Source organism: Prinia subflava, chromosome Z, assembly GCF_021018805.1.
Source record: "Prinia subflava isolate CZ2003 ecotype Zambia chromosome Z, Cam_Psub_1.2, whole genome shotgun sequence".
NCBI lineage: Eukaryota > Metazoa > Chordata > Aves > Passeriformes > Cisticolidae > Prinia > Prinia subflava.
The window spans coordinates 59,463,543-59,481,386 of record NC_086283.1 but is presented as its reverse complement, the minus strand read 5'-3'; the positions used below and the strand labels follow the sequence as shown (position 1 = coordinate 59,481,386).

General features: G+C 40.0%; 1 protein-coding gene across 1 annotated transcript in view; it reads left to right on the top strand.

Moving 5' to 3' along the window:
- SHB (SH2 domain containing adaptor protein B) overlaps positions 1 to 17,844 on the top strand; it is a 57,696-nt gene that overhangs the window by 17,392 nt on the left and 22,460 nt on the right. The window lies entirely within an intron of this gene.

Below are 17,844 nucleotides of genomic sequence, written 5' to 3'. Positions count from 1 at the left end.
GCTCACCAAGAGCCTTAGCTGCAGCCACCCAAAGTAAAAATAGTGAGAGAAAGCATTATCAGGATATGATACGTTGAGAAATGCGTGTTGGCAAAATCACTTCTGTTTTTTCTGGATCTGGAATTGTATCTTCTGTTCTGTGGAATAGTCAGGGAAGGAGAGATAGAGAGTTAGGACAATGATTTGAAAGGTGAGTTAAGCATGTGGTGCATCGGTGCCTTGATTTCTTGGAGATCCAGGAATGTCTCAGGTCTGTGCCCTGACAGTCTTGATGTACATCACGTTTTTCCTTTGCTTTTATAGATATGATCTAAGACCGTGCCAGAGACATCAGCGTCTTTATGGGGTTCTGGTGTCTAGTTCATGCATTTGCCTCAAGGATGTGGTAGCCAGGGAGAAAACCCTCTTCTTGTGTCTCAAAATTCTGAAAATTTAAATGGGTAGCATTTCTGCAAAAAGGTGCTTTCCCTGAGATGTAACATACCGTGTGGTCTTCCTCATGTAGCAAATGCTATGTTGTGTGCAAACCTAAGAAGGCTGTCATAGCACTGTTGATAAAAGACACACTGTGCCTCTGTTCTGATCAGGGTAACTTTAGAGGTTCCTCAGGGCATAAAATATCTCCTTTCAGACAGCCAAAGTAGGTGTTACAGGAGAAAGGAATTTAGTTTGTTATTGATGCATTCCTCACAAGAGTCTAATCAACACATTTGTCCTGGGGACTGGGCATTTTAGATCTTGTAGATGGGATGTGCTAACCGATGAAATCAGGGAAAGTGCTCAGTGCACAACTGGCAAGTCCCAAATCGATACAGAAGCATGCTGCCGCTACTCCCTGAACACTGGAAAATCTAAGTAAGACACAAAAAGGTTTCTGGCCATAAATGGAAAGCAGAATTCAAGTTTCAAACTGAATAGATGAGCTTGTGTGCATGCTCAAGGTCTAGGCGAGTGATGTGGCAGTAGGATCTGTGTACTGGACGTGAAGAGCTGGAATCTATTGCTAGGGATGCTCTAGAGCATTAGGATCATGGTACAGAGATACCTGTTTTCTTGTCTGTGTTGTTCAATGTGTTTATCAACCTGAGCAATTACACATTTGCACTAGCAAAAGTGAGCGTAAACTAAGGGAAGTGTGTGACAAGGAAAGGCAGGGGTTTCATCCAGAGGAGTTTTGATGAATGTGAGCATTTTGTCAACAGGAGCCATTTTAAAATCAAACAACAGGATACTGGAGAGAATTCCAAAAGAAAAATCACAGCTTTGTTCACAGGCTCACAACACTAGCATCCTCCTCCTTTCTTCTTTTTCTATGTATTTATCCTCCTGTCTCTATATGCATCATCCTGGCTGTGCAGTAGACCAGCAGTGAGTAAGTCTTACAAGCTCTTACTTAGAGATTTTGTGCTTGACCTTCTTTCCCTGAGGAGGCAGAAAGCTGAGACCCCTCTCTAGGTGCAGGCAGTGCTAGAAGAGTAAATGCTTTCCTGCACTTCACTGCTTCTTTCTAGGGACTGAGGTAAGAGTCCATGGCTGCATCACAATGGGATCTCTAATGCATGACAGCCAACCTAGCAAAAACGGTGCACCTGCCTTAACTGGGAGCTTCCCATGGACATGCTGAGAGAAGTAGCTCAGTCTTCATGCAGGCTATCATAGAAAGCTTGCATGGGAGTATGGAGAAAACAGCATTCCCATGAACCTGCACCTACTTCAAAAGGTCTTGGGTGTCAGTTTCCCTTGTAACTAGAAAGGCTGTTTTTTTGTTCAGACATGTAACTTCATCTGAATAGTCACTACAGCACACTGGTGGTGAGTCTGATCTTGTAAAATTCTTTACCAGGTGGCCTCTGGCATGTTGCTTGCTGGCACCGAGTTTACAACTGCAAATAATATAAGAGCAATGATAAGTACTTTGATAAAGGCTTTGATTAGGATGTCTAGATTAGCACGTACAACATGGGAAGTTTATGAAGAATATTTTTGGCCTATTGAAAATCAGTGAGCCTAGCAAGCTAACCAGATCTCTAAGCACTGTAGTAGCTCTGTGTAAGATTTGCTGTCTGTCTGTACTTGAGCATGGCAGACAGCTGTAGCTAACACAGAAGAGGCAGTGTGTTTGTCCACTAAGCTCAACAGCTGGCATAATTTTCAATAAACTTTAAACTCCTTCTCTTGCTCCAACATTTTTTCCTTTAAAAGTGTGGAAAAGAGCAAGGTAACTCTTCACCCTGAAATTCAATCTGTATGTGCTCCCATCTCAACATTTGCAATGTGGAGAGCCACTGGGTAGGATTCTAAGAAGACCAGTAGCACGCAGAAGAAAGCTTGTGACTGGTAAGAAGATGGTTTTATTTATGTGTTGGGAGTTTCCTATAGAGCAGCACTGGAAATCTTGGGGAGCTCTCACTGGAAATCTTGGGGAGCTCTTCCTAGAAGTGACAAAGGAGGGATGTCTGATATGTTCTGAGCATTCCCATCATTTGGAGCATAGTGCTAGTGTTACTGTCACCTGCTGCTATCCTGTAGTGCAAAATTGCCTGCAGCTCATGAGAAGTGAGGGCATATGCTCTGAACAGCTGTGCTGCTTCTTTAAAGTATGCTAGATGTAATGTTAATTAGAAACCTCCTGGGCTTCCGCATCTATTTAGACTTGTTTCTTACTTCATTTGGGATTTGGACAGACATTACACTGGGCAACGATTTAAAGGAAAGAAATTGTCTAGGAACAATTACAGAAGAGAATTTATTCCTTGCCATTAGGTCTAATGTGCATGAATTGAGAGATATTTGAAATAGCAGCTGGACCTGCTTCAATACAAGCACTTACCTTCTCTGAGCAAAGTGAAAGATCTCACACATGCCGTGAGACTCTACCAGTTTAGAAGCATGTCCAGTTACCAGGATCATCCATACTTCTCTTCCTGTCTTCATGAGCACTTTTTACCCCATCAATGATTGTGAGAAGATAAAGCCAGAAAGGATAGAGCCTGGTTTCTCATGTTGTGAGAGACTGCAATGTGTTGTGGTTGCTGTAACTAGGTGCATTACTGGGCTGGAAACCAGCTGTGCATAAAATTAATGCAATTTCTTTATGTTTAAAGGTGTCTCCTCCTCTAGAAAGATTGAAGGTGTTCTCTCTAATGTTTAATGCAACATGTTTAATTTAATGTTGCCTTTGTCTGTGGGGTTTTTTTCCCTGTTTCAACAGCTTCATTTTGCACTTTTGATTTGATATAGTCTGGAAAGGGACTAAATGTGAAACTTGAATCACCAGTCTGAATAAAAATCGAGTTTTTCACAGTTTCTAGACTCCTGTTCTCATTAAAACAAAGTTTATGCCCAAAATAATTGAAAGATGTCCAGAACCTTGGAAAGGTACATTAGAATTATAGTAGACTACTTGAGGGTGCATGTTGAAGGATGGTAACTTCATTCATTCACTTTACTTGCTCACTGTCTGATCAATCTGGCTTGTGTACTTGCATAAAAGCCAAGTGAAGGAATGGATATATGGATGTTTCAGAAAAAGAAACCAATGAGCTCAAAATGCTGTTTGATCCTTGCCTGCAGTCTGGAAGACTTCTGTTGGAAAAGAATCAGTAGGTTTAAACCACTTTTGATCAAGATGGTCAGTTTGACAAAATCTATCTGCTTTCCTAATATAAGCAACGTGTGTAATGTATGCAAGTGCTTTTTCCTTGGTGCCTACATGTGCTTTGCATGCAGCATTGCCTGTGGCATAGGGAGTCTTTGTGTTTCTGACTATGCTGCTTTGATTCTATGTCTGTTTTCACCTGCAGTTACTACAGGCTTTCCCTCTACTCCATCCTTCTCATCCCCAGACAAGCTGCAAGATTTTGGATGGCTTTTCTTCAGAACAATGGTGCTTTTAATATAGGATTTGAATTGCCTGCCCCTTCAAAACAGTGATGCTTCTGGCAGGAGTTTGAGTAGCACTGAGGTCTGTGTGGTCCAAGAAGATCTGTAATTTTAGAACTCCAGCAGCTGTCTCTTGAGAAATACAAAAAAGAGAACTATGATCCTAGAGTGAAAAAAATTAGTATTCTTTGGAATATTGGTATTTTTTGGTTACAAAAGTGAAAGAGCTACTGTCTTCTCATTTTGTGCCCTGCTGACCTCTTAAATTCTTTTTAATCTCCCTCCATCTCACTTCTACCCTCCTCCTCCCCAACTCATACCCTCTAGTATCACATATATTGAATTTGAAGGTGTCTCACTCCTCTGGTCATCTAGTGGGATAGAAAAGATGTACTTCATCTCAGTGCAAAGGTAGAAGGTTCTAGGTTCTCTTAGGTAGAACATGCCTAAACACGAATATATATGGCCATGAAGGGATCCTCTGCCTGTCCTGTAGAGATTGGTGTGAGTTGTATGAACCCTAAATTGAATCAAGTAAATTAAAAATGAAACTGTTTTGCATTTTCCCTTGTAATCAGACCTCTGTAGACTGATTCATTCTGATTTAATCAGTGTTCCATCTGTTCTTTCCCTGCCTGGAAAGGCTTAGAGGGAGTGAACACAAACTGAAGTAAGAGGTTCATTTAATACAGGGGGGAAAAAATCTCACTATGAGGACAGTCAAATTGTGAAGGATGTTGCCTAGTCAGATTGTGTAGTCTTCATCTTTGGAAATTTTCAAGACTGGACTGAGAAACCAGAATGTGAGTAACCTTGTCTGACTCTGTAGCTAAAACCTGTTTTGAGGAGGACATTGAACAAGATGACTTCCACTTCCTGAGATCTTGTTAAACCTAGCTTATTTTATGAACCTGGAACTGAGTTGTGAAGGTGAGAAGTGGCTGTGAGAGTCAGCATATCCCAGACTAGATCGCTGGAACCCATGTTTGTTTAGTCTCAGTCGATTTCCAGCTTCACCACCATGACAGTATGTTCCCAATACTGATACTTTCAAACTTTATCTCTGGGGAGACCAGACAGGTGAGGCACAAGGAAACAGTCTACTGAAATGTAGCTTGAGCAGGGGCTTACCCACAAATATTCTGTTTTTGTGGAGGTAACCTTAGATGGGTGGAATCCATGCTGAAAGCATGCTGTTGCAGCAAGGGAGTCTGACTCTTGACAGCTGTTCACTATCACTTTGTGGGAGGAAGGAGCAGAGGCTGAACAGATGGGCTTCCAGACTGCACTCGGCCTGTATGTGCATTTCTGGACTCTGTTGGCAGGAATGCTGGGTGCCTTCCAGGTGGGGGTATGGAAGCATAGGTGACTATACTATTGTGGTCTGCCACAGCAGAGGAAGGGAACACTGTAAACTCCTTTTTGGGTCTTTCTGGGAGGAGTATTATCATATTAGGCAGGGGGACATCAGAGATACATCTTGCCAGCTTACCAGTTCAGCTCTCAGTCTTCTCAAACTGTTTCCAGCTCTATTGCTTCTTGCAACATTGGTCAAAAGCAGAATATGGAGAATTTGTTACATGAAGAATCTGCAGCGTACAGGAGACATAGACTGTCGCTGATGAGTTTTACAGGGATTTGTTATATGGAGCTACAATAGTGATACTAAAAGAAAAATGAGACATACACTTGGGACAGAAAAGTGATACAAACCCCCCTTGTCACACTTTTATGTATCCTCAATTATGCTTTGTTTTCCTTTCCTCTTTTCTCTTATTCTTTTCCAAAGAAGCTTTTAGCCAAAGGAAATGTGAAAATGTTTAAAAGTAGTGTGTTAATAAACCAACTACTATCAGGATAGCCCTGGCAGTAGGTATTTCTAGCTTAAACTGGATTTATTGCTTTTTAAAGGAAATTAGTGGACATTACATTGCTGTCAAGTCAGAAGGAATTTCTACCCTTTCTCCAGCTAGCTGTGCTCAACTCATAGGTCCTGCTTAGGGGTGCTTCCCCCCCCCACTAAACTAGAGAAATTTTTTTCTCAGAAGAATTTTCTTCATTATTCTTTTGTATTATATTCTCTCTTACTCAAATCACTTTTGGTTTTTTATCTGCACTCTACAAAAGAGTTAAGTAAGCTTGAAAAAGCTGGTTAACCATGAGACAGAATAGTTCTTTGAAGGAACAAGATACCCTTTCAGTTCTCATTTTTTGTCATCTTTGTTGTGCTTAGTTTTCTAGTAAATGAATAAAATTTTTACCTGCTGGTTTTGCATCCAGACTCTGGAAATCCCTACTGGCAAAAAATGAGCAAAACCTTCAGTAATTGACGTCTGTTTCTGACATCAACTATAATGTAGTAGCTACAGTTTCTCCTATGGCTTTTTCAGTCAGAAAACTCAAACCAGATGAGTGCTTTTGTATCCTTAAAAGCAAACAAGAGTTGAAGATTGAACCAGTTAGTTCTGTATCTACTTTTGCCACAGAGACTCTACATCAGTTTACCAGCAGTTTAATGTGGCTTCACAGCAGTGTCATAGAATGAACTTAAAACTTCAGGGAAAAGTGGTGGGAAATGCAGGTTTTGTGCTCTTTGCATTTTATGTAGGGTGGCAAAAACATACAGCTTCTTTCTCTGATTTCTGGCTATGAAGAACTCTGCTTGAAAGTGCTCTTTTGGAGGAGCTCAAACATCTATGCAAACACAACAGTTCATTACCATTCTGGATACTAAATTAGAGGCAATTGTCTGCAGAACTTCTTACTGGCTTAGGTCAGGTAAGCCTCATCTGGTTTTGGTGTGTTGGTGTGCTGATATGTGCATTAATCTTTATTATCCCTACTCAGGTAAAGACCTAGGAAGTCTTCAGTGTGTTTCTGCTTGCTGATAGACTGTATTGTGCTACTGTGACTAAATTTGTTGAATAATACCAATGCGCGGATAGAAGATGGAAATACTCAGTCTTCATCTGGGCTTGAACAAGGCTGTGCATTGTTCAGTTTCATATGTTGGTGTCTTGAAGTGGGAGAGTCCACATACATCTTGGTTTTATGAAGCAGGATGTAGGCATGCAAAACTACACTAACAATTAAGAGCAACACAGGTAAACTTGGGGGAAATTAGGTTTGCCTGAAGGCACTTGGCTTGCTTTCAGTTCTGCATTCATTTTCTGTGGAGTAGATAATTTGAAAATTGCTGTGATGAAGCAGTGGGTTTTGTGCTGTTCTGACTCTTGTCTTTTGTACAGTCAAACAACAGTTTCACTTGTCTGGGATGGGCTGCAGGACAGAAGAGTGTGAGCTTTTTCTAAGCAAGTCCTGCAGCAGCAGTTCTAGCTCTAATGCAGCCTGCGATTATCTTGAAAGTGTCTATGGGGTGGCCTCAGTTGAAATAGAAAGGGAAGAGTGAGATGAATTTAAAAAAAGGTGATGTGTTTCATATATACCCTTGGTTTTTTATTATATTTTTGCTGAGTAGCACATGCTGTTGATCTTTCCCTTGGCTGTGATATGCACAGAGATCCTGGCACCATAGCAGAATATAGAGCATAATAAAAGACAGCCTCTCCTAACTATTTTTTAAAGGAACTTTCCGTATCTGTCTCTTAAAAAAAAAAAAGAAAAAGAAAAAAAGAAAAAAAAAAAAGAAAAAAAGAAGGGGGGCAAAAAATACAGCATTCCACAATTGTCTCCGTGGGGGTTGGTTTTGTGCATTGCAAATGTTTGCTATACACTGGTTGATGGTGTAGAGATGCACATTGTAGAGTAAGAATATAACTGGAGAATTTACCAGAAAACATTGGTGCAGTTGTATCCATCAGGATCATGATTGCAATGAATTTTTATAACATGACACTTTCTGACTTGACCTAATTGGAAAATATTAAATACTGCTCTTCCAAATTTGTGATACATCCATTGCAAGAAGTGGAAAAAAAGTACTGATATATGATGTTTGCACATGACTGACATTTGCTTTCTTAAAGCACCTGTTCTTAATGATCCTGTGCTGAGTGCTAGCCAGATTTATTTGCTGTTATGTATCAATGTAGGCACAAATGCTCTTGAGTGATGATGTGATTGACTCTGTATTGCATGCATTTAAACACTGCTGCGTGTTCTGTACTGTTTTATGAGTCTTGTCCAAGGGGAAAACCCAACACCGTGTACCTGAGAGATTATTCTGCAAGTGGGCTTTTAACTAGGAATGGACATCCAGTCAGGATGTATAATAACATCCAGTTGTTATACCTGAGTGGTATAATAACTACAGATAAATCTACAAGCACGGGCAAGGTACTGAATATTAGCAGCTGTACAGCTCAGTGCTGAGTACTTGAAATCTTACAAATGCTAGACACAAGTTTCTCCTTCCATTAATCCCTTGCTGACCTACTTGACACAATGAGTAAAGAGATCATAGGCCAAAGAGGATGAGTTGAAACATTTTTCCAGTAATTTCAGTGTTCATGTCCTTGTTACTTTTTCTGTGCTGTCAGCTGTCATTTAATGCATGCAATGCCTTGGATTGGGATAAGTAAAATCAATGTTTGCATGTAATGACAACTGAGCAGTTTTCTTCATCTAATCATGAGAAGGTAGAATTCTAAATTAAACCACTTTTTCTCCAGGGCTGAACAGCGCATGCAGACCCCTTTTTATGTCTACATTAATGATCCTTGTGGTATGCATGTGCAGGACTGTGCTGGACTTCAAATTTACATTGGAGTTTAACATTTGGAGTTCTATCTCAAAGACAGAACATCTTGTTTGTCCAAGAGATGGTGATTCATCTTCATTAGGTGGTGATTAGAGTTCCTAGATTATCCCCATAACTCAACTTGAATGACAGAACAGAAAGGCTGCAACTAGGACAATACTTCCCTTGGGGAATGCATGTACAAGTGGGTAAAATTGCAAATAATCACGGTGGCTGATCTCTCCTGCTTGCAACTTACCATTTGGAAAATTGCAGATTATCAGCTGTGGCAAATAATCACTGTGGCTGTTCCTTGCAGTGAACAGGAGAAAAACCAGATGGTTTAGCATGCAGATGCTGTGTGGCTTTTAAGTCCTGCCAAAGGAGGAAACAGTACTGATAGTTCCTGCTCTTCCTGGAATTCTGGTCGGGGAAAGAGGAGGGAAAGAGCTCTTGCAAATGCACCATATGTTTCTTCCAAAGCTTTGACTTCTCTTTGTTTCCTTAGCATTTTTATTTTAAAAAATTACTAACAAAGATAAAATAATGGGTATTAATCATAATGGAAGTTTCAGGCTATGTTTTTGAGGTTGCAGTTGGGGGTTTTTGAGGGGTTTTTTTTTGGTTGGTTGGTTTTCAGTTTTTTTAATCATGGCAACACAATAGTTCACAGGCTGGATGAAAACAATTCACAGAATTCACATTTCTGTGTTGCTCTTACTGACATAGCTACCAGGTCTATGGAATAAATCTGTTCTAGGAATTACTAAGTAGCAGTTCTTCTCCCTGCCTTGTACTCTCTATGGCAAATGCTAGCAGGTGGCTAGAAGAAGATAACTTGTCTCATGTGGCTAAGGATATATCTCATCTGAGTTTGTTAAATCAGATATGGCATTTCTTCTGGCTACAAAACTCTACTGCCTTACTGTACCATGTAAGCTATACCTGTAGGGAACTTCTTCCCACCATTTGTATCACAAAGCATAGTGGGGAGGAAGTCTGGAAGGAGGCTTCTATCTACTTGCCCTTCTCTGCCCTCTTCCACATCCATAGAAGGCTTTGCTCAAAGTCAGTTATATGCAGAAAAGATAACTCCTTTCTGCATAATTCTCAGGAAACAGTGGCCTCTTTTGTCTTGGTCATATAAACTCATTTTGCTCACATCTGGTTATTCTTTGCAATATCATCCTGAGTAGATAAATATATATGTTTATCCTCACTAAAAAATAATTTTGATCAGTGCTTATCTCATTTGATTCTTTTGAGTGAGCTTTCAGCAGAGACTGTAACAGGTAGACGTGATGCAGGTATCCTCCTTCTGTGTGAGTTGAAGAGCATTTAAATTATGAATGGTTTCTTCTTCCACTCCTGTCCTCTCTCAAGGTGATTCCTGCAAAGATGAGAAATTGTTCATGAAGAGCACTGGCAAGGACATCAGTAGCAGTCATGAGCAGCAGGACTGATCTAACTGCAGGAAACACTCATATTCACTACAAACTTCCCTGTCCTGACATGGGACAGTTTTAGCCTGTTGAAAATAGGCAATTTAGACTTAGTGTTAGGATGGCTTTCAAAGAGAATTTATTCTGTTTTTGCTAACCTTAAAGTAAATCTTTTGAGACACTGTAGTTTGTGTCCTGGACTTGTATTAACTGCTGTACATGAAAATCCCAGCATAGTACTCTGTTTCCCAGAGGGCTTCTGTTCCCTCTTACCACAAGAAATGAATGTTCTTTTACACAGCTTAGAAGTTTTGAAGTGTTGAACAAGGATCTTGAATTTTTTGGTTTGCACTGTTGCCACTTGGATTGCTCTTTTTAGGCCATGAAACAATGATGCTAGAATCCCAAAGGTCAGTACTCCAGACAGGTCAACAGAACCTACAATCAAACCAGGAATATAGCACTGTGATGTAACAGCTGTACAGCTGCATCTGGAGTTGGCTCTTGGTCAAGCAGCAGTAAACATACAGACTTGCAGAGTTTTTTGGATTCTTTGTCCCCTCATCTAAATAAAAAGGGCATCCCTACTCCTCTTCTGTGTCTTACTGAAAAATGTGCAAGGAGTAAGTAGGTCAGCAGCATCAAAGCGCCTCCAAAGAGGCAAAGTCTGCAGAAATCAGGAATTTTAAACTGACAGTTTAATCACGGCTTACTTATTGAAAATATGGTGTCGAAGGAGAAGGCTTTGTAGAATAAATTTCTGCCTCTAGAGAGCTGAAGAAATTTAATTGTTTATTCCTTTGCCTCTGCCAAAAGAGAAATACATTTCCAAGGATAATTTTCATGTCCTTTAGAAGTGATACTGCTGTCCTTCCTGGCCACCAGGACTTAGGTTTTCTTCCCATGTATTTATTTTTTAAATCAGCATCCTTCAACTCCACCAGTACCCACCCCTCCTCTTCCTCACCCATCTCACCCACAAAGACAAACGTGTGCTTACTGTATTCTTGGGCAGGGTAGTGGTTGCTTGTTTTAATTCAATACATACCTTCCTTGGAAAATGTTAATGGGGTCTTTTGCCATTTTATTGATATTTATCATGAACAGTCTTCTCCCTGCCTGCCCTTGCTCTGACTGGCCTAACAACTTTTCTTTATCAGGATTGTTGGAATGTAAGGTTGCTTTGAATGCTTTTTCCTGGGATAATGAGTCATACTTGGACTTCAGTGGTATTTCCGGCGTGATGCAGGCAACGTGAAGATGTTGGTTTTCACATCATGCGGTTATGCCAAGCCCTCACAGGGAACAGGGGAACAAATGCTTGTTCATTCCTGGAAAGTGGCTCACTTCTGAGTCACTTGGCTTCTGTTCGGAAGAAAAGATGAGGGAAGGAAGATCTTCTCATATCCAGCTTTTCCTGCAGTAAAATCTGCAATAATTTTACTGCAGCTTTTCCTGCAGTAAAATGTGCAATAATTACCATTGGGTGGCAGTTGCTGCAGTCTCAAAGCAAAACAGTCCTCCCTGCCACTGGAATGTAATTGGTGTTCCCTTGTGTCCCAGCAGTTGGAGGCATCCAGCTGGATCTGGAAGCAGAGGAAAAAGCAGTTTGATTTCTGGTGACCTGAGGCGAAATTTGAACAGAGGTAAAACTTAGGTTCTCTAGTGAACAGGCTTTGCAATAACAAAATGAGAATGCTGCATCACAAGTCCTGAAATACTTTCAGACTGTCTTTCCAAAATGGATGTGAAAAGAAGCATTAATGGTGAAGTTTGGATAAGTAAACAGTTGGCTGAGTATTTAGACCTGTTTATGTGGGAATTAATTCAATGGAAGCAAATGTTCATATCAGGGTGATCTTTGCATTAATCTGTCTTACGCCTCCAGCAAACTGGCAAGTTACTGGTTGATGTGTTGCCTACTCATACACCTGGAGCAAACAGCTCAATGCCCTTCAGTGTGATTACTTGCCAGTTCAGTGATTTTCCATTAGAAGCCTCAAGAGCGGAACATGTGTAAAGCAGAGGTTTGGGCCATTTAAGAAAAATTTCTGCCTTGATAGCAGGAAGTCCTGCAGATGGGCCTTTGTTGTCTGTGATCAGATCTGGCCCTGATGTGACCTTTACCTGCTAGAGATTGCCAGACTGTCAGGATAATGTTGGGGGAATTGCATCAGATACTCACCAGTACCTCTCGATGTGAACCTGAGCATTTTCAAGTTTCTTTCTGCATCCACTTATAACTTCAGGTTTTTAATGACAGGTGAGAATACAAGGAATGCAATTGGCTGTTGTCCACAAACAGACCTTTGCTGCTGAGTTATGTGCTCACATACCTTTTGGTTTTTGGTTTTTTTGGCACATACCTTTAGGTTTTTTGGTATTTGATTGGGGGGTTTTTGTTTGTTTTTATTTTGTTTGTTTTGGAGTTTTGTTTGGTTGGTTTTAATATGGTATTTTATTTTTCCCAGACTTATTCACAGAAAGCCAGCAAGCTTATAGCAACTCCTCCAGACACTTTGTGGACTGCCCTTTTAGGGCTTTTGAATATAAAGTTTTTGAATCCACATTCTGAAAGTTCTGCTGTTCATAATTCTGCTCTGACTATCCTAGTTGAAGGCAAGTTAGCCCGTTCTTTCATTGCAGGAGCACTTCCTCTCCCTATGGCGAATTTTGTGTATCTAGGAGGAAAAGAGGCAAGAAGTGGACTCTGCTCAGAGTATAGTTGTTTGTGTGCTTGCTTTAATTACATACCTGCATCTTTCTGATAATAAATATTTGGTCTATCTGTGTGCCTTGAAAAGTTTTATGAGTTCCAGATAAAGTTGCTTCAGTGCTGAGATCCTTGTTACTGGAATTATCTGGTAGATTTGAGTGACACAAGCGTATTCAGTGAGAATAGCAGCACAGTATTTGGTGTTCACTGCAGGCTGGTTACAGTTTTGCATGTAGTTAATAGCAGGTAGTGTTTTTTATTTAGTTAGTGGGAAACTAAATCCAGGTCAGTAGGACTGAAGTTGTCTAAATATGCTGACTTCTGGAAACAGAGCGGAAGAGCAGCAGCAATCTGGAGGAGACTTGTAGCCTGAATCCAGAGGTAGGAGGACAGGAATTCTTCTAGCTGACAGCTTGACAGCTGTCCTCAGTACAACCTTGTTCCAGCGTAGTGTTTACATGTTACTGTGTGTTAAATAAATGAATGAAAATCTACTGGGCTTCCTGCAAATAACTATGTATTTGAAAAAATTTAACTGCATGCAAAAATGACCTTGAAAATCATTGTACTTATATTAAAGGGTCTCTAGCAACAACTGCTTGTTGGAGTTGGAAGTATTTTCAAGTATTTTGTTTCATGCTTTCTGAAATAGGATGAAGCTTTATTTAGCCAGATAAACTCCGTGAATTCTGTACTAACAACTACATTCTCTTGAATGGAGCTGAGTGCAGCTAAATGTCCCCTGTAAAATCCCTTCAGTAGAATTCTGTTCTCTGTCCTGAGTATTGCTCTTAGGCTTGTCAGATACAAAGGGTGTTGATAACCCTTGTACTTTGCTTAAAAGTCAATTTCAGTACTAGCTTTTCAAAAGTTGACCTTACATCTTGTACTGTTTCCAGCATGAGACCTTCACAGTCAGATTTGTCTCACTAGGAAAGGGCTTTTGGCTAGAGAAGGCAGGCAAGGAACTGGTAGGACTGTCATTTTAATTTTGCACCTACAGTCTTGAAAGCTGTAGCTGAGGTGGAGAGGAGTCCGGTTTATCACTTTCATACCTGATATATGTGGGCCAGTGACTTTGAAATCTGACATACTGGCAAGTGAAAACAGCTTTATTGTGCTGCTGTTGATCAATCTCTGCATTAATGTGACTGTATCCAGTTGCACTATAGTTTTCCTTAGTTTTCAGTGGAGCATGCAAAAATTATAGATTGCCGTAAACACCTATGTCTGTCTTACCACTGATGCTGTTGTTGCATGTAATTTGTCTAAAAGGTTTCCCAATAGAATAGCAGAGGTTGAAAAACTCTGGGAATCGATATAACTTAGCGATTTTTGTTCCTTGCACGTTAAGACTCTTCCTGCATATTAGATGTAGATGAGCAAGATGTGCTGTTACAGTGATGCAGGAACCTGTCCTTGCTTCCCAACCTGCCCAGTTGTTGTTCATTGTTCATGTCTTTCACCATACAGGAGAACAAAAACTCTTGCAAGCCCTTAACTTCAGGCAATCTCTCTATAACTGGCATTCCTTACATGATTGTTGCAGTAAAGACTCCTGCATTTTGCATGTCTAGTTTCATCAAAAGAAATGTTAAAAAGGAGTGGTGAAATGGTATTGAGTTTATTATTGCCTGGTGACATTTACAGGTGTGCTTGGTTTGGGAAAATCGGCTTTTATATTATCAGAGCTTTTTTTAATAGTGCAACTACATTGTTTGACCTCTTGTTACTGCATGCTTGAGTTTGAGATGAAGGAATTATCTATTGGCATCTGACCATTATAGAATGATCTAGTTGCTTTCTAGTCTGTTGCATCCTTTTGGAAGGCAACCTGTAGAAATTCACCTGTTGGGTTCTGTAAGCAAGTAGTAATGTTTTCAACCTTTTGTTGGCTTTATAGCTGTTCTGCTTCTCTGATGATATATCCCTAATTCTCTCCAAGCTATTTTCAGGAATACAATGCATCTCTGCGTAATCCTGTAGAATTATTTAGGGTTGTTAAGGTGTTTGGTGTGGCTGATGTGGCTGCTTGTCCAGAGTTCCAGATCCCTTCTGTATGTGAGTACCAGAATTGTTCACCAAGTGGAAAGAACAATGTCAAATTGAGTCTTGTATCTCAGAGTGTTGTCTCAGTTTCTGTACCTCTCCTAGTCAGGTTCTTGGTTTTGCACAGGAGCCCGAACTTCTGGAGCCTGATTCTGTAATAAGCATTGGTCTGTAAGAGCAAGAATTATTTGTGGGACTCTTCCAGACTGCTACCAAAATTAGTGCTTTCAAAACTTCAGTTGTTACTTTGTCTGTTGGCTGTTAACTTAACGTTGAATTGTATACAAATGTGCTTTTAATCAGCAATAAAAATTCAAATTTTATAGTTCATAGAAGTGAATTTCTAAAGAAAAAGTTAAATTAATATAATTTTCGACTTCCTAATCATTCCAAAGACTATTTGAGCTCTTAGAGTTGTCACTGTTAGAGGCTGTAAAATTATTGTGAGAAATGGTTCCTCACAAATGTTTTCTTGCGTTCTACTATCTGATTCTTGAATATCAAGTTTGCAGTGAGCTATCAGTATGTATAGTGCTAGTACTGCTTTATGGTACAGATTCAGCTGTGCTGTCACTTATTGAAGGGAACCTTTTCTGATTTAGCTTTTAGTAAAATTGCTTTTATTTACAAATGCTGTCAAAGATGAATTTTCAAGCATATTTATACAGAGCTTTACAAAAGACATTGGAGTTGTGTGTGTAACGGTATGTGTATACATGCATATGTTTTTATATATCACAGAATCACAGAAGATGCTGAGTTGGAAGGGATGCACAAGGATCATTAAGTCCAACTCCTGTGCCTGCACTTCCCTCCCTCTAGCTTGTAGCTTTACCTAGAAAAACTTTTCTGCTTTGGAATCAAATATTCGTAGTATTTCTGATTATGCTCCCTGAACATGAATAGCCTTCTATTTACAGGTAAACTTTTCTGTATGGCCTGAGGCTTTGGTCTTCTGGGTAAAAGAAAATGTCAGACAAGAGTTCTTGTATTGAAATATGCTCACACATGAAGAACTAATTGCATAGCTGTGTTTGGCATACAAATGTGTGTTTGGCACTTAAAAATTATTTGGGTGAATCATGACTTCTGGTCCTCAGAAATGCTCATTTCTTGTTGTAGCATTTAGTGGGTCCACAGTACTGGAAATCAAAAAGATACCACTTTTCTGGCTTTAGAAGAAATAAAATGTTTATCTTTTTGATCCTGAGTATTCAAGAGAGCTGTGTATTCTTTTTATTACAGTTTTTTCTCATAATTTTTTCTTGATGTGATTGTTCATAACTAGAAATTAACAGAATGTATTTTGCTTGTATTTACATCTCCATCAATTCTGGTGTATATTTCTTCAAATTATATTTTTAATGTATAAATTAAATAATTTTTTTTCAAGGAGTAAGGGCACTGTCATTTTTCAGGCTTTTCACTGTGCTTTGAAGTGGTTTGGAGAAATTACTTGATTATAATATTCTTGTAGATGTATTCATTGATTGATGACTTATTATAGTAACAGAAAGAACTGCTCTAGATCTTTGCTCCATGTGTAGCTTAAAAAGTTCTCTCGCTGAGTCTTTTCATAACTTTGCTATTTGCTACATTATTTGTGGTCTTATTTTGTCATTTTAACGTCAGTATAATCACACAAAATCTGAAGTTGGAAGGGACCACTTGATATAATCTAATAAAAAATCCTGTTCAAGAAGGATGAGCTAGAATAGGTTGCCCATAACTATGTCCAATCAGATCTTGAATATTTCCAAAGATGGATACTTCACAGTCTCTCCAAGCAGCATATTTCTATGTTTGACCATTATTACACTCAAAATGTGTTTTCTTGTGTTCAGATGGAATTGCATATCTTTTGACTTGTGCCTGCTATATCTTGGCCTGTCACTGGGCACTGTCAATAAAAGTCCGTGTCCATGTTCTCTCTCTTCCATCGGGTATTTATATGCATTGATAATGTCCCCACTAAAACTTATTTTCTCGCAGCTAGCAAGTCTCAACTCTTTCAGTCTCTCCTCATATGAAAAGTGCATCAGTCCCATTATTGAGCTTCATGGCCTTTTTCTGAAACTTCCTGCAGTATTCTGTGTCTTTCTTGTGCTGGGCAGGTGAGAACTGGACCCAGCAGTCCAGATGTGGCCTCACAAGTGCTGATCAGAGAGGAAGAATCACATCTCTTGATCTGCATTCAGCACTCCTTATGCATCCCAGGTTGGGTTGTCCCTCATTACTGAAAGGGTGCATTGCTGCCTCATGTTTAACTTGCTGTAACACAGGACTCCAAACTCCTTCTCTGCTGAGCAGCTTTCTAGCCTGTTGGACTGCCATTTTCCAGCATTCCTGGGCCCCTTTGGATGGAAGCACAGCCACCTGGTCTATCACTCACTCCACCCAGTTTTGTATCAGTATGGAGGGACCATGGCTTTGCCTACCCAAGGTTCTGTAAACTCCAAAGAGCAGAGGGACCTCCCATGACCTACCTGGTAATAACCTATCCCAGGGCTGCACTGCACACCAGGGGAGGAAGGTACCCTCAGTGAACCACTTGGATCTTGTGAGCTACCTCTTGTGCCTGTTACTCCTTACTGCTGCTTCTGATTCTGCCCAAGAAGGTTTGGTTCTGACTGCTTTTCAGGCAGCTGAAAGCTGCTGTTACCACCCCCTTCATGTGAGATAAGTTCTAATGCTTTTGTTTAGTGTTCTTACTCCAGTCCTAGTTCATTTTTTGCTGATATTCTGTAGGCGTAAATGCAGACAATTTTTGTTTTATCAGCATATACAATTGTACTGTGGGATTTACTTTTTTATGTTCTTTGTATTTTCAAATTTCACTTCAGAACCATCTCCTCCTGAAGAGCTAACTACACACAAATTTCAGTGTTCTTGGGAATTTATGTAGAGTTGCTTGTGAGTTGCTTTTCACTAGCTGACAGGGATTCTATGCTTCCTGCAATCTGGCTCTGCACAAGCTGGGAAATGCTGGTGGAGGCACGAAGCTGTGGTTGTTAATTGGAGCAAACTTTTGCTTCCAGCCAGTTACCAACATAGAG